The 19312-nt window shown below is 43.6% G+C and overlaps 1 protein-coding gene and 1 long non-coding RNA gene across 48 annotated transcripts in view; one reads left to right on the top strand and one right to left on the bottom strand.

The window, feature by feature from the left end:
- Positions 1 to 19312, top strand: part of LOC126525796 (uncharacterized) — a 129296-nt gene that overhangs the window by 31752 nt on the left and 78232 nt on the right. For 41 of the 47 annotated variants that reach the window (XM_072289969.1, XM_072289929.1, XM_072289928.1 and 38 more), the window contains 6 exons: positions 213 to 425; positions 4577 to 4640; positions 9524 to 9622; positions 11899 to 11959; positions 13858 to 13929; positions 17961 to 18080. The exons of 1 other annotated variant lie outside the window; for it this stretch is intronic. The gene's annotated coding sequence lies outside the window, so the exon portion shown is untranslated. The remainder of the gene's footprint in view (positions 1 to 212; positions 426 to 4576; positions 4641 to 9523; positions 9623 to 11898; positions 11960 to 13857; positions 13930 to 17960; positions 18081 to 19312) is intronic. 5 more of the 47 variants (XM_072289940.1, XM_072289938.1, XM_072289933.1 and 2 more) reach the window with 5 other exon arrangements.
- The window catches only part of LOC129383364 (uncharacterized), a 35882-nt gene continuing 19237 nt past the window's right edge, over positions 2668 to 19312 (bottom strand). The window contains exons 2-3 of the long non-coding RNA XR_008611273.1: positions 10235 to 10398; positions 2668 to 2931 (exon numbers count right to left, since the gene is read on the bottom strand). This is a non-coding gene — a long non-coding RNA (uncharacterized lncRNA). The remainder of the gene's footprint in view (positions 2932 to 10234; positions 10399 to 19312) is intronic.

The raw sequence follows: 19312 nt of genomic DNA, 5'->3' as shown, positions 1-19312 counted from the left end.
GTCCAACGCTTATACCAGCAGCAAAGTAGAACACTTGTTTATGGCAGTATATTAGCTCTGTTTGTCTGGTTGAGCTCTGCACCACGTAATGGCTGCACCATGCAGGCCACTCATGTTTGCGCCTCCGCTCAACCGGTAGAACGCCCAGCCCGCTTGCATTTACCGGAATGCCGGACACTCTTAAAAGCTCTCCATTGACATCTAACGTGCAGAACAAGCGGGTGCTGCACCGCTGTGCTGACACCTTCAACAAAGCATCGGTGAGCTTAACGATTCGGTGAAGCATTCGGTGGAGGAGGTCCAGAAGGCCATCGTCAGCTTGGACCGCACGCCGGACGAAGTATTGCGGGGCCTGGAAATCAACAAGGCTGTCGTAACGGTCATTGCTGGCGTCACCACGATCATAGGGGCACTCTACCTGCTAGGTGAGGGAGACAAGCACAATGCGAGCAGCACGTGATTCATATTTTAAGAGGGCGCATTGTCGAGCCTCTGTAATGAAGTTTCACTGAAATTGGCGTGATAGTTTTGTAGAAAAATAGTTTGCTCGGTCATTACGTTGTGAAAGTGGAGTATAGGCTCTTTAAGCTAACTGTAGGTAGCTTCATGGACTATTTTGCCTCTCTGGAGATATATTTAATCGATACGAAACGTCGCCTACTGACAACGGTAGATGCTACTTTTGGTGCGCCAGTTATCCAGTGTTTCATATTGGTCTTGTTGTTTCATATTGTTTCATATTGGTCGCAAGACGGGAGGATGTCTGTAGGTTTTGGATCGATTATGCAAGGACGTCTATGCGGACATTTGATCTGTAGGCTCGGTGTACATCTCTAGGAGTGCAAGAGGAAAACCGTGCTCGGAAGGCAGTTACTTGAAGTTGAATAAAAACTCCGCGATCATCATAAATGGCTGTTTTGCCACTATGTTCCATTCTCATTCGAATGCGTTGTTACTTCTTTTTACACGTTTTCTCTAGAGGTCGTGGGTTCGAGTGCCTTAATTAAATCTACCTCAATTAACTGTACCTTAATCAACTTCGCCCTAACCAGCACCAAAGGTTGTGAATTACACAACCTCCAAAGGTTGTGCTTCCGAGTGATTTAAATATAAACTGTGGCCTTTTTAGCATGATTAGCGCATCGATGTGGCAGCGACGTGGAAGAAGGCGAGGACGAACGTGCAAGCAGTGTCACTAGTGATTTTCTTTACAACACAATGCGACCATGAAATATAGAGATTTAAGGTTTCCCCTTAAAAATGGCTATCAGGTACTACACGCATAGTAACCCAATGGCTCATACTTTGCCTTTGCGAGAAAATTGGCGATATATGAAAAAATATGTTGAATACGCATGTCACTACATACGATATAGCAGCGTCATCAAAGCCTCTACGTGAAATCGAGCTGATCATTTGTTACTGGGCCTAGCGGCGACAACAGCGGGCACGTGTTCTTTCCACGACGCGTCAACAGATCCCTGCGATTAATGCATACTAATATCATGAAACCGCGCTGCCCTGGGCTGCTAGAATCATATGAACAGCTCGCATTCCCACAGAGATTGTTTGTCTGTGGCGCTATACCGTGTGAGTGGCTGCGTATTCGCGCGTTTTTAATAATACCCGGTATTACTCGCTTCGCCAGACAAAAATAAGCACGCGATGTGTGCACTTATGACATATCATTTTGAATTTTTTTACAATAATATAATACTATGCAATTGGCACTGTGACAATTAGAAAAATGATCAAAAATTGAGATAATTACTTTGAAATGCTCGGTTGGACGTTAGTTGAATAAACAAATTTTGGCAGTTTCACAACCGGACTCTGGAAACTCGTCTAAATTAATACGTAGGATAATCCATCTTGTAAGCGAAGCAGTTGAGGGCTAGTTGCCGGCCCAACCTGCGGTGGAGGTGAAGCTGGCGTTAAGCCCTCCCCATACATGGCCCGATCCTAAAGATAGTGCAATACCGGGCCGACCCGCGGCGGAGGTGAAGCAGTCGTTAAGGGTCCCACATACACAGCTTCGCTTGACAATCCTTCTTCAGAGAGTGGAAAGGCACTGACTTTTTGTTCACTGTGTCAATAATTGCTTGCTCCGCTCTAGTGTGATACGTGATGACGGGGGCTAGGTAATGCCAGTTAGCCACCGGGGCGACAGTGCGGCACGGATCAACATATATCAGTACGTTCCCCTTTACTACTAAATAGAAAGGGTTCTAGGAACTGCTGAAAAAAAAAATCGTGTAGATGACGCAAAGCCCCGTTGTCGCATTCGTGTAAACACAGCTCACGGCTACAACGGCTGAACATTAGTTGGGTCAATCTACCAATTATGGCCCATCTATCGACATGATGGTAAGCAGACGCTGAGACGACACAGCGCGCATGAACATCTTGAGGAGCACTCGGCTTTCTCTATTGGCTATTGATTCCTGCAAATTAGAAAGTGCATCAGGTAACTAGTTAAATTTGGTGTAGTTGAAAATAAGAGTAAATGATGTCGGCCAGATGCGTTGGTATCGAGTGGCCTACTGCAGTCTAGAACGACATTGAGTTAGGTGGTGCGGAGAAGCTTAGAAGGCATAAGGTGATGTCAGATGGCCCAAGCTAAGGGTGGCTGACATGGCTGAGAGATGCGTTGGTTCAGCGTTCGGGAAAATGAACCTTATTATTTCAAAGCAGAGGTTTTCGATAGCGTCCCTATGACCGCTGACGTGCTACGTGTCCTAATCTACAAATGCAATGTATTGCACTCAGTCAGGTACCTCTAAGCCCCTTCGCTGGTGGCTTTCACAGTGCTTGTCATTTCCCACTCTTTCACCTCCTACTTTCCTCGCTCCTTTGTATGCTCAGTAAAGTGATCCATTGTGGTGTCGGGTTGTGACAGCGACACTTGTTTACTTCAACACATCCGCGCACCTGTTTTTGACAAAATGCAATGGAAAATTTCATAAAGAGCTGGAAGCATGACCATTGAACGCAGTACAGTTATTAATGAATGCAAAACTTCATAGTGTGTACAACATAGAAGTTTTATCGAAACGTTTAGTAGATTTAGTAGCCTCCTGTAATTAATTTCCAGAGCAACAAGATGGCTGTTGCCGGAAAAAGATTATCTTTACAAATGTTCAGGAGCAGACTTGTAGCTACAATTAATGGCTGAGGCAGATTCCTAAATTTTATATTGAGATGCAATTGCTTCTGCTTTAGTGATCTGAAGGAGGGCTATTTCATGCTGAAGTTGTAAAAGTTTCGAAATGTGATGTTTTACAGTCAAAATACAGGGCCGTATGCATAGTTTTGGACAGCATCGCATTTTTGTCTTGCAAGCTGACTGCGACCTAGCTGCCGGAGGTACTCAAGGGGTTTTGATTGCCTTGGTCTCAGTTTTAGGGTTGCCTGATTGTTAATTCTGTAAACTTCAAGCAGGAACATTTGCACAAAGTTAATTGCTCCCAGCAATTTTAAGGCTTTATTTAACCCTGTCAAGCAGATACACAGCCATGGATTTGCCTGTCGTCGGACGACTATCTGCAAATTGGCCTCCTGCATGGTACTTATCTCGGGTGGCTGTGCTTCTATAAATTCTTTAGCGCAAATTTATATATACGCAAATACCATATGGACATGGGAGAACATAGAAAGTTTCCTCGCTGTTCGATTTTGCTACCAAAAATTAGTGCGTCAGATATGCAAGAAATGCAAGGGTTCACATCATGTAATTCAACTATACTGAATGAGTGGAGTGGCGCGTTTTGAAAGGACACGATATTAAGTAACCAAAAACATCATTCTGTTTTTTGCATGTCTTGCTCAGTTCAGTTTTCAAGGGTGACACCCATATTGATAACTTTTGGTAATTTAGATAGCATCTCCATTCCCCTCAGAAGTTGCACTTGTGTGTAAAGCACGGTACAACACTCCTCATTGCCCGCATCAAGCAGCGTACGCACAGGCAGAACCCTCGTTAGCCGAATTCCATGAGTGCACACGGTCCCTTGGTGACAGAATTCTACAATACCAATTGGCGATCCAACCGATCTTTGTATGTAGATCTTGGGCATGCTTTTGTGCGTTGCTTGGACATACAAAGCTTGCAGAATTGTTGAACTGCTGCACCCGGGAAGGTATTCCATAACAAGTTCTGATTGGCTGGCCTCCACAATGACCAGGTGCCGCAGCCAATCTGTGCTTAGCAACAGACGAAATGGACATGTAAACTTTATGTAGACTCTTACGTAATGCCTCCCCAGTAGAATTCATGCACCATCGCCGTGCCTAGAATTGTGCCTGAATTGGCGGCAGCGTACGATTGTTTCGTTGCGTGATGCAGAGGTGAATAGCCTTCACTGTATGTCACTGTGGGTTAAGATTGAATACCGGCCAACCAAGAATAGCTAAGTGTATTTCAAAATTAAGGGCTTAACACACTACAAAAAGAAAGCATCGGTACATCTACATTGAATACCTTACGAGCGTGAACAGCTGTGATACTCGCATATTGAAGCATGCCATGCGGCAGCTCCCATTCCTAATCCTAAAGAACTTCTCTTGCGTTTTGCAGGAATTCGCTGTGCGGTTTTGGATGTCCCAGTTTGAACATGGTATTCCATTCAGGAAATTCAAGGGTAAGCTGCGATTCCCTTCCGCCGATATAGAATCTACACCACACGAGGAAAGTGATACCGTTCGTTATACAACTAGTTCGTTATATCTGTTATATAGTCGGCCTTCATGGCGAATATTTCCTGGAGATATGCGCATGGCCATGACTGTCACTTACCACTGGGTAACTGAGGCTTAAGTCAAAATGGCATTGCAACACCATTACATGTATTGGCTAATGCAGCACCATCATGCATCATTGCATGATGGTACTGCCTTACCGCAGCATGATGGTATGATGGTACATCATCGCATGATGGTACTGCTTTACCGCAGCAAGCACATACTACTTCCTTCTATCTCGCTTTATAAGTGCGTGTTCTAAGGCATCCTGATCTCGCTTCGAAAAGTGCATATTTTCAACGTCGCTTCAATGCCACAGTGGAAGTGTTTGAAGTGTGTGCTGGAGTACTGCAGCAAGTTTCTGATTTTAAACGATGTTCGCCACAAGCGGACGCTTGACTACAGCAGCAAAACAACAAAAAGAAAAAGATAATTCACATGACACTTAGGCAAAGAGTGGGGCACGAAATCAAAGGCTTGCAGCACAACACCTGCACATTTGCAAATCGCCGGCTGAACTTGAATGCCGAGAGCAGGAGAGCAGAGGTCGTATGTTGTAGCACTTTGTTCTGTGCTTTGTTGGTAGTGGTTGCATGCCTTCATTGCTACGTGGCTGTATTTCAGCCAGAAAAAAAATGGTTTCGCACTCGTGGTGCCTACTGCTGGTTTGTCTCCAACACAGCCACAAGCAGTTTTCTGGGTTTGTGGAATTTTCTGAATGTGCACATTATCAGTTGAATCACAAACGGTCTGTCAAGCGTTCAGGCAGCAGACGACTGAATTGGTACAAAATAATTATTTCTTAATTCTCCAAACTTTTGTCAAATTTCTTGAAGCATCACGTAGTTCTTTGTCAGCACTTGCATTTTTTTCAAGCTCTGAAAGTTGTTTTTCTATGTATTGCCAATTCATTTTGCTTCAGTGGTATAGTGTCCTATACAGTAGGCTCTACAAGAATAAATAAATAGCATTTCGTGCACTTCGTTTCTTTCTTGGCAACATTCTATTTTTCCATGTGAAAGGTGGCAAGCTTACTTCACGTAACTGAATGATGAAGGGTGAAAGGAGCGAAAAACAAAATGAATGCCTAATCAAGTACTTTGTGAAGATATAAAAATTGGTAGGATGCTTAAGCTTTGGTAAGAGTAGAATGCGATAGCATTCAAGATTCCTGAATGCTTCTCAGGATTCTCAGCAACTCCAGCGTAGTAACCGTAATGTTTACCTGAAAACAAAGGCGGCGAACGCTATGCACGAAGGTGGGCTTTCTGGTAGAAACGAGGCCTCTTGCATGGGCCGCGATGGATGAATGCATGGATGAATGTATGGATGGATGTTAGGAGCGTTCTAAGGCATCCTGATCTCGCTTCGAAAAGTAATGAGCTGCCCTTTCAGTATTCACAAATTGTTTCTTTCCTGATTACGTTTTTTCCTCGTAAGTAGTTACCCATGGCAGGTTTCTTTTCCATTGCCAGCGCACATAAAAGGTTCTTTGTTGCTGTGTGGCTCACACTACTGGCCGCATACTTGCTGGTAAGATTCCTAGTTTTCTCCTCCACTGTGAAGCAAAGTTCTTCCTGTACAAGTACCTAATCTCCCGGCCCATTTACTAAGGAAGATTCCTCAGTCGTTCTTCATGTCAATTCCCTCACTTAAAAGCTTGTCCAGCCCATATCGCCCTGCACAGCTTCGTTTGTAGTCTTCCAGTGAGTGCCCAATGCGAGGCGTCCCACTGACCTTGCAACAGAGTCCCGATTATGAGCAGTAAACAGCACTAAACAGTACGAGGAGAGGCACACAGACCACAGCGCTGTGGTGTGTGTTTGGCGCTGTTTACTGCTCGTAATCGTGGACCAACCAGCCCAAATGCCTACTCTTCTGAAGTCCTGATTGTGCCCCTGATCTCAAGCAAACAACCGCATTTACAAAAGTAAGTCTTAGAACCATTACACCTTTCCACATACCCCGGAGCACCTCTTACCTATTGTATCCCCTAACCTATCGTGCTTAATTATGGCTGCATCTCTCTTCCCCTTTACTGTTGTTTTTTACTGGGTTTCCTTATATCTATTGTCTTCGTTTATCCATATACCAAGGCATTTATTTTTTACCCGAAGTATTTTCTGGCCCTGTATTGCCACTGTCTATTCACTGTTTGCATTGAATATCATAACACCTGATTTTCTAACGCTAAATTTCAAACCTAAATCCTCCCCTTCCTCTCCACGTGTATTAGCCAGACATTGCAAATCACTTTGCTTGTTAGCTAGCAACACAATGTCGTTCGCATAACATAAACCCTTTACTGTGCCTGCCTATTTGTATGAGAGATTAAACCTGATATTACTCCTTTCTAGCACCCTCTCCATCCTCACCATGTACATCATAAACAGCAGCGGGGATAAAGGGCACCCTTTGTTGATATGAACTTTCTCCTCGCTCCTCATCCCTTCCCATTTAACGCAAACGGTATTTTCTATGTAAAGCTATCTCAAAAGCTGTAGACAATCGTCGCCTACGCCTTCCCTTTCCACGCATAAAATCTTGTGGTCCTCGTCATACGCTCCTGTAATGTTTAAGACTGTCACATATAACGGTCTCCTTTCTACTCTTGATATTTCAATACACCGAGTAAGGACAAATACGGTATCCTCAAAATGCCTACCTATTCTGAAGCCATTCTGAAATTCTCCCAAAATGCCATTCTCTGCCGGTAGCTTCGTATGCGCTGTGCTTTCGACGTTTTGTGCGCGTTCAAGCGACAGATGCACCGAGAATTGCTTCAGGGCTGCTGCCGCAATTCCTAACTGCAACGTTTTCACATACCATTTCCGCTGTCATTGAGCGATTTGTGTCCATTATTACCTGTGCACGCGTGATACCGTGCTAGTTAAGTTACTTAAAACGAGTTGACGGGCTCGTTGGTTTGAATCCATGATAGAATGTGTAATTGTGACTGAACAATGATGTAGAAAGCACACACACAATGACAGCGCTGCCTCTGTGTCTTTTCTTTCTCCATCCTCGTTGAGTCACGCTAAGACCGAATGATAAAACTACCATCCTTACTTCGTACAACCATCTACTAATTTTCTATCGCAATCGGTGCTTCGCCTTTTGGGTGGAACTGCAAACCTCGTCTAGCCCTGTGGCTGTGCATTTCTAGTTTTCTCCTCCACTACAACCTCGTGATTGCCTTGGAAAGATTCGGCTGTTATTTTTTGGATGTAATTTAATGCCATGTCCCCTTCCACTTTGTTTCCATCTTCGACTAGGATATGTTGTATTATTTCAGACTTCCTGCCTAATAGGTTTATGTGGTTCCAAAATATTCTAGGCGCGGCCTTCTTTTTCTCGCATATTTTTGACAATCAACGTTCGCTTTCACCTTTTATCTTTTCTGGCACCAGTATTAGACTCCACGGGCGCACTGCTCCGTGGAGTCTGCTATACTTACGTGCTGGCTTGCGCACATGGCGGACTCATTCTACTCTATGCATCATGTTTATAAATTGTGCATAAGTCGTCGTTTACGATATTTACACACGTAATTTACATTGAGAAATCCAATTAGCTCAGTAAATTCCTTACGCCATACTGAGAGCCTGTATGGTTGGGTATGCGTGGTTCGAAATTATTTTTGCAAAAGCGATGTCCAGCAATGCCGACGCTGGATTTTCTGCGACACGGGGTCTTTAACGTTGACGCTTCAAGGCAATTGTGGCCAGGTGCTGCGCTTCGCCCAAGTGTGGCTCTGTCGTTCGTGTTACACACTGGTATAACAGTGCACGAGCATACACCAAGTTGCAACACGTCATGTGCTACATGAAATACAGGCTGGGATAGTGCAAGATTCAGTGGCATTGAAGCAGTAGCTGTAGATTGCGGGCTTGGCCTGCTATTGGCAGCGGAACCGCTTTCGCCAGTTATTGGTTACAGAATGCTTACGGAAATGTTGAACTGGTGCACCATCGCGTGCCCAGAATTCTGCCGTAATCGGTGGGAAATAACTGGAGATGGTCCATTACGAGCTTAAAAAAGAGATGTTTACAAAACTATTGCTTGATTGAAAAGTGACATAAAATAAGTGAGTTGTCAATGGCGTGTTGCGCCGTCATGTGAAGAAGGGTGTGGCCAGCGTGATAGTCAAGATTGCCGTTGTGGGTAGCTTACCGCTAGTGTGTCCCAGCCTAACTAGCCTAACCTATCGAGGTCAGCTTGTTACTAGCCTTAGCGTTTGCGGTACGCTTGTAATCGCTAATGCCTTATGAATCGAAGCTATTTCAACTCTTCTCCTGTATTTGTCTTCTTCGCGCTACATTAAAATTTGATAATGCATACGGGCCACATATCTGAACTCGTCGCACGTTCTTGCCTTTCTTGTGCTATACCATTGTTCCGTAACAACATATGGACCAGTCATCAACTAACGTAACATAACCTAGCTGTCGTTTTTGACAGCATGCTGCTTTTCTTTTTGGTCCGCTATAGTGGTGCTTGAAACTGGCATAACGGCCAAATCATACTGCGAACATAAAATATATTTAACAGCTGTTTGGAATAGACAAAACTAGGCACTGATTACAGAACGTTTTTACAAAACACAAATACAACAAAATATAGCAACAAAACTGAGATTGGGTATCATCAGCTTAACTTGTCAATAATAGCGCTACACATGAAATGACAACCAGCGTCAAATTTGTTCCTCTAGCATTTTTGCCATGAAACTGGTATTCACTGTGTACAGTCCACCTACATGAATGCTGACATTTCTGTGCAGACTCCTGCGTCGGGGGAAGCAGGAATACTCCCTGAGCAGTGGCAGTTATTCACATGTATTGGCTGCGGACTTGTCACTACTTCCCTGCTGTCACCATCGGTTAGTATATGCTACAGCAAACGTAGATTTGCAGAACGCGACACTCTCTTTTTGAGCGTTTTCTACATTCGAGACACTGTCTTTGCACGTCGAGGGTGTTTTTAATGTGAAGAATAATCTTGCAAACCTTCCTAACAGAAATATAGTGTCAGTGCCTATGATCTGACGTTTATTCAAAGTTAAAAAAAAAACTGTCGTTGCTATATATTTGGGCATTTGTGCTATTACATCGAATTCGTATTTCTTTTATTTCTGCCATGGAAGTATTGCTTAAACGCGCCATAGGGACCACCTTCATCAACTAATCTGAGTTTAGTCAAGAAACCCAGGAAGGCATACATCTCAAGAGCTGTCGATGTGACAAATACGACAATATTGTGGAACAACAAACTATGATGATAGCCGGCACGCTACCATGTTTTAACTTCGTGCAGCCACCCATATCGATTATGCAAGCATGCGAATTCCCTCTCTCTTTCCTGCTAAGGAATCGCATAGCTGACGAATAGTGCGCTCTTAGTGCGCATACCGTACAATGTCTTCTATATAATGCACATGTTTTCTTTCCAAATATGTGCGTTGCAAGTAGCGCTTCGTTTGTATTGTACCCACCTTTCTCTGTCTGCGTCTTCTAGAGCAAAGAACTGTATAGGAATGCTTAAGCAGCTCCAGCGAAGGATGCTCCAGCGAAGCAGTCACAATAGTGATGCTTCATGGTTGGAAATGGCCCATTGAGCTCATCAACATTTTAGAGGAGGCCAATCAGGCTGTGCCGGCTGAAATATACCCCACAAAAGAGAGGTAAAATGGTTTGTTAAGTGTCACAGTTGGGCGGAAGCTGCGATGCAGCAGCATGAAGCTTCTATTTAACCTTGTATCAACACACAGGAATGGCAGCCCACGAACAAGGCGATGTTTTGCCTAAAAGAAGCCACACAGAGAAGCCTAATAGTATACTTTTTATTATCATTTTACTGCCAAAACCATTTAATTCTGCCAACGGTATACATGGCTAGTGTCGTGCACTTGTCACATCTATGGTACACTTGATTCACTAAACATAATTTTGAGATTATGCCATCTTAGAATGCTGGTATATCTCAAAACTGTATTTAGTGCATCAAGTGTACCACAAATATGACAAGTGTACGACACCAGTTATGTACACCGTTGGCGGAATGAAATGGTCTTGGCAGTAATATGGTAATAAAAAGTATACTATTAGGCTTCTCGGTGTGGCTTCTTGCAACTGTTAAGCCTCCGTTGTGGCAAAACATAGCCTTGTTCGTTCATGGGCTGCAGTTTTCTGTCTTGTCCGCCTCAAAGGCCAACTGCAACAAGATTTTTTGACCGCGTAAAAAAACTCATATAAATTAAAGCATAGTTTAAGCTTTCTTTCAGCGTGCCCGACCATTACAGATGGTAAACCAGCGAAGCCGAAATGTGCGGCGCCGGTGTTCACGTCTACGTTGTCGCTGCTGTGCCTTGCGGGTTCGAACCACCCGACTTAGGCGCTGGCTGTCTCAGGCCTAACGAGGCCGCTTTACTTCCACTTTATCTCCGCTTCATGAGCGAGCTCGGCTGCACAAGCCGACGGATTAGCCGGCCATTAGACGGATTAGCCGGCCATTAGAGAGTTATTAGGCGTGAGGCCCACCAGGGGAGATGCGGGTGCTGCATTCGTTTTGACTTGGATCACGTGATCCCACCTTGCCCTGACCGTTGTTCCGACGAAGGGAAGCGGGCAGTTGGAAAGCGGCAAGTTGTTTTTTCATCGACTTTCAGTTCATTCATTTTTTATTTCGATTGTTAAGTGCAAGTAATTGGTGTCTTTGTTTGGTTCTTATGATGTGATTAATAAAAATCGGGCCCCTCGGTTAAAACCCCCTTTCTTCTCATTCATTACATAACTAGGGTCTCAAATCCGGCAACATCGGCGCCTTCAGGTAGCACGTGTGGGTTTATTGACCAGTTGTCGTCACCCAAATAGGTCGCGTACTCGTGACGCCTGCGGCAGAAAGGATGAGATTCGTGAATGGTCGCGCTGGCTAACACTCCCAAGCTTAGTTGTAGTAGTAACACATAAATACCCTGAAAATGGATGGGAAGACGGCGCCACGGTAGTTCAATTGGTAGAAAATCGCACACCTAATGAGAAGACGTGGGATTGTTCCGCCACCTCCGGCAAGTTTTTTCGTCTACTTTACTGTCTAATTTACTTTACTGTCTGTTTGGGCTTCAAGCACGCAGTCATAAAAATTTGCTTGTTCTTTCAGGAATACGCTGTGCCGTTTGGGATGTCGGTGTTCTGGCATGGTATTCTACATAGCGAACATGGTAGGTAAGATAAGTAGCGCAATAATTTATTTTAATTAGTAAATATCCAAATTATACCCAGTGCAGCTTCAGCTGGCCACACTATAGTTTTCCTGGTGACTGGTTATGTCAGCAGAGTTAGGTTTCAATAACGCTGAGAACGCAGAAGGTAGAAACACTGTGGAGTATATATTGCTGTACCAATATTTATTAATGTTCTTGTGTCAATAAACTGTTTTTTGAAAACGAAATTGGTATTAACCCAGTAGTCGTATGTTGTGAGGGACACTCAATAAAACCTGCACAAGTCGGCTTTATTTCGATGCTCTGAAAAAGCAGAGGTTCCGTGGCGTAATATCAAACATCGCACGTCAAGCCGCATAGTGGCATAGTCGAGTGTAGCAATCACATGGCACATTGAAGTCAATAGATAAATAAGCGTGGATTTTTATTTGTCACCATTTGGACATGCACTGTGAGTAGAAAAGGAAAATTGCGCACACTAAGGCTTCACAGTACATAGGTAAAATCCGTTACGCTGTATTGGTAACTCGATATACATAGCTCACAGACTCGAATATACAAAATGGAGACGAAACAGAAACGGGAGAAGATTGAGCTTCAAAGAGAAGCTGGACGGGTGTCTACGATAACTCTTACTGTTTTGTTTACCAGATAGCATAGCTCCTTTTAGCCTGCCGTTTAGTCCCTGGAACTGGGGTGGGTATTGTCACAAAATACGGCATGAGTTGTAATCTAACGGATTGAAGTGCAGGCATTACAACTGTTTTCGCTGCGGTAGTTTGTTTTTTGCGCTTGTTTGCTTTGTTTCTATGCTTCGTCGTCGTCTCCTTCTACAGCTTGCTTCCTTGCCACTCATTGCTTAAGGGGGTATAAGCCATTCATTAGCAAGAGAAAACTATCGTTGTCATCACAATAGCCGTCATCATCATCTATCATCATCAGCAATGGCTCAAGCATCGTAGTCTTCTACAGCTAGCTCCGTTGCTGCTGATCATTCCAGTGTCGTAATGGGGAGGCGGTAGTAGGAACCACTGCTTAACCCTTTCCAACACACTTTTATACCGTTAATTGAAAACTTGCTTTCACCACATCTCTTGCATCTTCAGAATCACAGAAATAGTCAGTTTTGTCAAGTTTACAGAATTTAGACTCCATGTAAAGCTCTCTACAAGGAGATCAAATATCAAATGCAAGAACATTAAAAGCTTGAAAAGCACTTATCCACCCACTTGAAAAAATTATTCGTGGTGCGTGACATTGTAAAATAGTGAAAGAAGTGAGCAACAGAACTGCTTTGTTGACCTAGTTGGTGCTTGCTAAAGGACATGATGTCGCCTTTTGTGTGTGCCGTAAGTTGCGGCATGTCTTTTTTAAAGTGAGCCCGCTACATAACTGACACAGTAAAAATGCCCAACCGTCTACCTTCCCACTCATTTTGCTAAAACATTCAGCACTTTAGATATCATTACTTTCATCAGTGCTCTTGCTGTTGATGCATTATCTTGCTATATACAATTGTGTAGACAGCGTCTGAAAGGGTTAAGGGGGTATGAGCCATCCATTCTTACGTGACGGACACATTTAATAACAGAGGTGATAGGAAAATGTGTGTGCGTACCTATCGTAATATTCATACATAGTTGTCAATGGTGGGTCCTGATCGGATGCATGTCCATATCGTCTAATTCCAAAATTGATTCACACGAGACAAGGTAGCATCATCGGATGGAATTATAGCCTTACTTGTGAGTGCACACCAGTAACTAACAGTGACATAGCGTGATTAATCTGATACTTACCCATTCTACTGTTGCATGTATCGCTGTTCTTGCATGGAGATGGGCAAGACATATGTGGAAACTAAAGCAAGACATGCACTCCTTTTCCTTTTTTAGATCAATACCATCCTGCAACCATTAGGATCGTTTTTTACTCAGCGGTTCCCAGATTGCGTTCAATATAGAAAGGTGAGTATACGTGATCTTAATTTATTTACATAAACTGCAGCCCAATATAGGGCTCTTGCCAGAATCTGAATGGCAAGAAAGTTATCTGGGACAAATTTCAAGGCGCGTGTGTAAACACAGAAATGTACATGTGCAAACTGTTGCGTTAATAAGTGCTGTACGTAACCCGTCCTTTCTTGTCGAGTGTTAACAAACTAAGCTGGTCGCGTGCACTTGAATTCTTTAGTAAAACTAATGCCTGAAGGTGGCCTGTTCATCAGTTTTATGATGGTGATTTATCAATTTCATTGACAAAAGGATCAGGCATGACCAAAGAGCCCTATGCGAGAGGCAATGAGTTGTCAATGCGAAAATACGTGAATGGCAGCAGCAACAAGGCTGTAAAGAGCGAGTTTTATCAGCCAGCTTGAAGGCCCTCGTCTCGGGCCTTCATTCGAGTTTCACTAACCCTGTACTCCATACGCTAACCTTACATTACCTAACCTAAAAAAGTTACCTCGTCTCTCTTTGTGTGTTTGCACCGTAGTACTATTCACAGATGTCATACAGACAGCTTTGAACCAGCACAGCTGAACAAGTTTTCATAAATTCAGTGCACCATTATTTCACGTAATCACATGAAGCACATTTATCCAGTAGAATAAAAATCTAACCTGATCAGGTCATTGTCTTGGCCCCTTTGCATGCGATATACCATAGTATCTAAAGGTATGATGTAGCTCACGTTATGCTGTAGTAGAATGCGGTGCAACAAATATGGGATTTGTGTATGCGCTTTACAAATGTTAGCGATAGCAATCGATACGGTCCTAGTAGTACCAAAAGCATGCTGATGCATTACGTGTCCATCATTCCAATGCACCATGTGCCGTGGCACTCAGTTGTGTGCCACAAACTGATAAGAGGCCGTTGCCTATTCATCACTGCTTCCCTGCAGTTGCCAGTGGTTGGTATCCTGTCTCACCTATTGCTAGTGACGAACGCATCGCAGTAATTGCTGCTGTAATCTGTGGTCAGTGCCCATTGCACACTTTACATGGTGTTGACGTAGATGTCGGGACACTTATTTATTAAAATGTTTTGACATACCAACAGTGTACTAATGTTATTGTGAATTTGTTAACGGCAAAAGAAACTGGCATACGTCTCCCTTATTGGCGTAGCAGTGTGTGCCATAGACTCATTGGAGTTTGCCGACATTTTAGCTTGCCAAAAACGTAAACATGAGCCACCGTGTTCGTGGCACCCGGTCGTGGCACAGATTATAGCCACAGGTAACAGCCTCGCCACAACCACTAAGTACACTATATTTGCTTGCAGCTTTAGATTACCCAGAATGTTATTCGCGTTAAGTGACACCACCCCACATGCTAATAATCGCACCACGCGCCCAAATTTGCAAATAAATCACAAAGGCGGTGACAACCAACAAGAGACCTGATGGGTTCATACAACACGCAATCGTCGGCATACATTTCAGGAGTGATGTGGACAGGTCATTAATTTATAACAAAAGCACTCATGGGCAGGCCCTGCAATCACCCACTGTGGAAATGCCAGAACAGACATCAACCTCGGAGGGATCAGCTTCCAACGGCGTGCCGTGATAGCTTGCATGAGGACCATTGCAGTGTACACGGTGTCTTCGTGGCGCCATTCTACAGCATGCGCATTGCGTGCATCGCGATCGAGGCAAAAACCTACTTATGAACCGTTTTGTCATAGTGTCACAGCAGTTTGTCTATGGGAAGCCAGTAAGTTAAGAATAATAATTATAATAGTAATAAGTAAGTTAATTAAGGCGATAATCGCGCTCAGGAGCCGCTGTGTGACGTGGCTATGGAGAAATTGTTTTTCTCCACCTATGTCATCAACTTCAAGATTTGTTCCGTTTAAAAGAGAAAAATTGTTATGATACGCCAATTTTACGAAATGTTAAAAGAGAAGGGCAGGGCCCTGCGATCACCCACTGTGGAAATGCCAGAACAGACATAGACCATGGAGGGATCGGCTTCCAACGGCGTGCCGTGATAGCTTGCATGAGGACCATTGCTGTGTACACGGTGTCTTCGTGGCGCCATTCTACAGCATGCACATTGCGTGCATCGCGATTGAGGCAAAAACCTACTGATGAACCGTTTTGTCTTAGTGTCACTATGTGATGTGGCTATGTGATGTGGCTACGGAGAAATCAAGATTTGTTCCGTTTAAAAGAGAAAAATTGTTGTAGTATGCCAATTTTACAATTGTGTATTTTACGAAATGTTAAAAGAGAAGGTTCAACGAATCGAAGCATCAAATTTACAACTTCAATGGGAACAAAATAATGCTTACTACAATTGACACATCTCCAAAGGGGAGAAATGCAAACGCTTGTGCAGTGCTCCGAGCTATGTACGTCATTGTGTACGCCAAGGTGAATGCACTAGCACCAAAAGCATTGATGAGCGCAGTGACGCTTAAAATATTGCACATAAGTTTTGAGGCACTTCTGATTGGAATAACTCCGCATGTTTGAATAACGTTTGCAAAATATTTTAAAGCGCGATGGTAGACGGTTGTGTGTTTTTGCTTAGTGCTAATATGTCACAAGTGGAGGGTTCGCTTCTTTCATTGTTTCACATTGTGTTGCACCGAGCATGGTTTTGAAGTGGCCGAATAGGTGCTTTTCAACCTGCTATAGACATGAAATAGTTGATACTCTTACACCTCATGGTATAACTACTCACTAAAGCATGTAAAATTAAGCTATTCTGCAGCTGTACGCTTTTTGATTCTGAATATTGGTTAAATGTGGTGAAAGTTAGTTTTCGATCAGCAGACTTAGTTGACGTCTTAAAGGGTGCCCTAACAGATAAATGTTTACAGCACTGTGGTATGCTCCCTTGGTGTAGAGTTCTGTTTTCTAAACATTGCGTCAAAATGTGGTTGTCGTTTTTCAAGATAACGAATTTTAGCAGTACTTACTTGAAAGTTTGCTCAACACAGCAGTGAGAACTGAGTGAGTGAGGGTGTGACATTGAATTCAATCTTCGTACAACAATTTGGAGAGGAAGTAGAGCTGAGGGTGACTGCAAGGAGTGTAAGGGGGCAGGTTATTTGTAACTCGGCCACTCTGCCTTCCGCTGTGCTCATAGTCGCCAGAGTCATCGAAGAGCATCTAAAGATATAGGGTTATATAGGGATACAGGGTATAAATCACCACATTCGCCATCTTCGGAACACTGGCTCGGAGAACGGCCATGCCCTCCCTGATAGGCTCAAACCGCCAATATGGCAGGAATTCTGCAGTCTCCAGATAGGCATTGTCAGTATGTCCTGCTGGGAAACGGCTGGCGTGAACAGTGCTCATTCAAAGTAACGGTGAGAAGTGGAAAGGAATGCACTGCTTATTGAATAATTTTTCTGTGGTGGTGACAGTATGTGTGGAGGACTTTGTGTGTATTATAAGAAACATTTTGATGAAGACGATCAGTGAAAGAACTTTCCAATCCTTACATAGTGTTGTACAATTTACAGAATGAGAAAGTTCACTCTTAGATGCACAGGCGGCACTGAACAAACGATGAACATAAGCATGCGTTTGACACGCAGGGTTGGACTGTTCTTGTTGAAAGATTTCGGGAATGTATCGACTAATTGTGCGTCTGATTTTTCACAATAGAAGAAAATTGGTTGTAGAAATGTCCTAATTTTTATAGTGATTCGCACAGTCTTTCGGAGCTAGCAACTTAGTCCTGAGGTGCATGTTAAATAAAGCCCCGATGGCCATAATAGATACTGGTCCATCCGATACGTCGTTCCTCATAACGAACTAAATAGAATTTTGGGGGCAATAAATTTAATAAATTAGGTTAGTTGGATGAATGTCATGCAGATCCATCAAGAGACCAAACATTTAAATGGTGGCTGATCAGAAGTACTGATTTCGCAGAAAGACAACCAGTGCCAAACTGCCCTCTAGTGCCGGTTATATGAAACATTTGTTTAAAGCGGTGTACAGCTACTTGAATGTTGTCGTTTCTCTGCAGACTGCACAGCAGTGGAGGACCACTTTCAGAATTCACTGCGAGAATCGTTCTCGTGCGGTGCCGTTACATCCTCGCCAGCGATGGTTCCATTCTTCAGAGCCTCCCTCCTGCAAGCGGAAGGTGAGCAGGCCATGAGTGGAGTGTCGATTGTAAAATACTAACCTTACCCTATGTAAAGGATTCTCATCCTGCGAGTCACGAAATGAGAGTGCTTGATGCTATACAATCTTTTTTTGCACGGAGTAATTGTCCCTGAAAGAGCAGTAACTATGCAATCTGCAACTACCTCTTTGTGCGTCTGTCTATTTTCAAATCTCATCGATAAATCTGCTACGAATGCATACAATTAACGAGTGACGTTGAAGACTGCATTTTCGGTTATGAGCGCAAAGAGGGCAATTCTTCATGACCCTTCATTGGAAACATTCATGCCTACAAAACGGTACTGTTTTGACATCCTCAGGATGCAATGCAAATTTTAGAAGAATGTCACATTTTACCTCCGAAGCACAGGAAGTAACCTCGTGACCTGTTGGAACAATTGTGCGTCAGCTTGCACGAAAGGAACTTTCGACTGGGCATCGAATGTTGACAGACAGGGTTGATGAATTTGGAGAGGAAGTAGAGCTGAGGTTGACTGCAAGGAGTGTAAGGGGGCAGGTTATTTGTTAGTTCACAAGCGGTAACTATATCGTGGAATAATTAACTCTGCCACTCGGCCTTCCGCTGTGCTCATAGTCGCCAGAGTCATCGAAGAGCATCTAAAGATATAGGGTTATATAGGGATACAGGGTATAAATCACCACATTCGCCATCTTCGGAACACTGGCTCGGAGAACTGCCATGCCCTCCCTGATAGGCTCAAACCGCCAATATGGCAGGAATTCTGCAGTCTCCAGATAGGCATTGTCAGTATGTCCTGCTGGGAAACGGCTGGCGTGAACAGTGCTCATTCAAAGTAACGGTGAGAAATGGAAAGGAATGCACTGCTTATTGAATAATTTTTCTGTGGTGGTGAAGACTGCATTTTCAGTTATGAGCGCAAAGGGGCAATTCTTCATGACCCTTCATTGGAAACATTCATGCCTACAAAACGGTACTGTTTTGACATCCTCGGGATGCAATGCAAATTTTAGAAATGTCACATTTTACCTCCGAAGCACAGGAAGTAACCTCGTGACCTGTTGGAACAATTGTGCGTCAGCTTGCACGAAAGGAACTTTCGACTGGGCATCGAATGTTGACAGATATAACTATATCTGAAAACTGTCTGAATGTGGAACAGCCCTCATACTACACAGCATTTCAGGAGGCTACCAAATACGGCCGCGACACCTTCGTGTGAGAACAAG

The sequence above is a fragment of the Dermacentor andersoni genome, chromosome 8, assembly GCF_023375885.2.
Source record: "Dermacentor andersoni chromosome 8, qqDerAnde1_hic_scaffold, whole genome shotgun sequence".
Classification (NCBI taxonomy): domain Eukaryota; kingdom Metazoa; phylum Arthropoda; class Arachnida; order Ixodida; family Ixodidae; genus Dermacentor; species Dermacentor andersoni.
The sequence above is the reverse complement of the archived record's forward strand: the minus strand, read 5'-3'. Positions and strand labels throughout refer to the sequence as shown.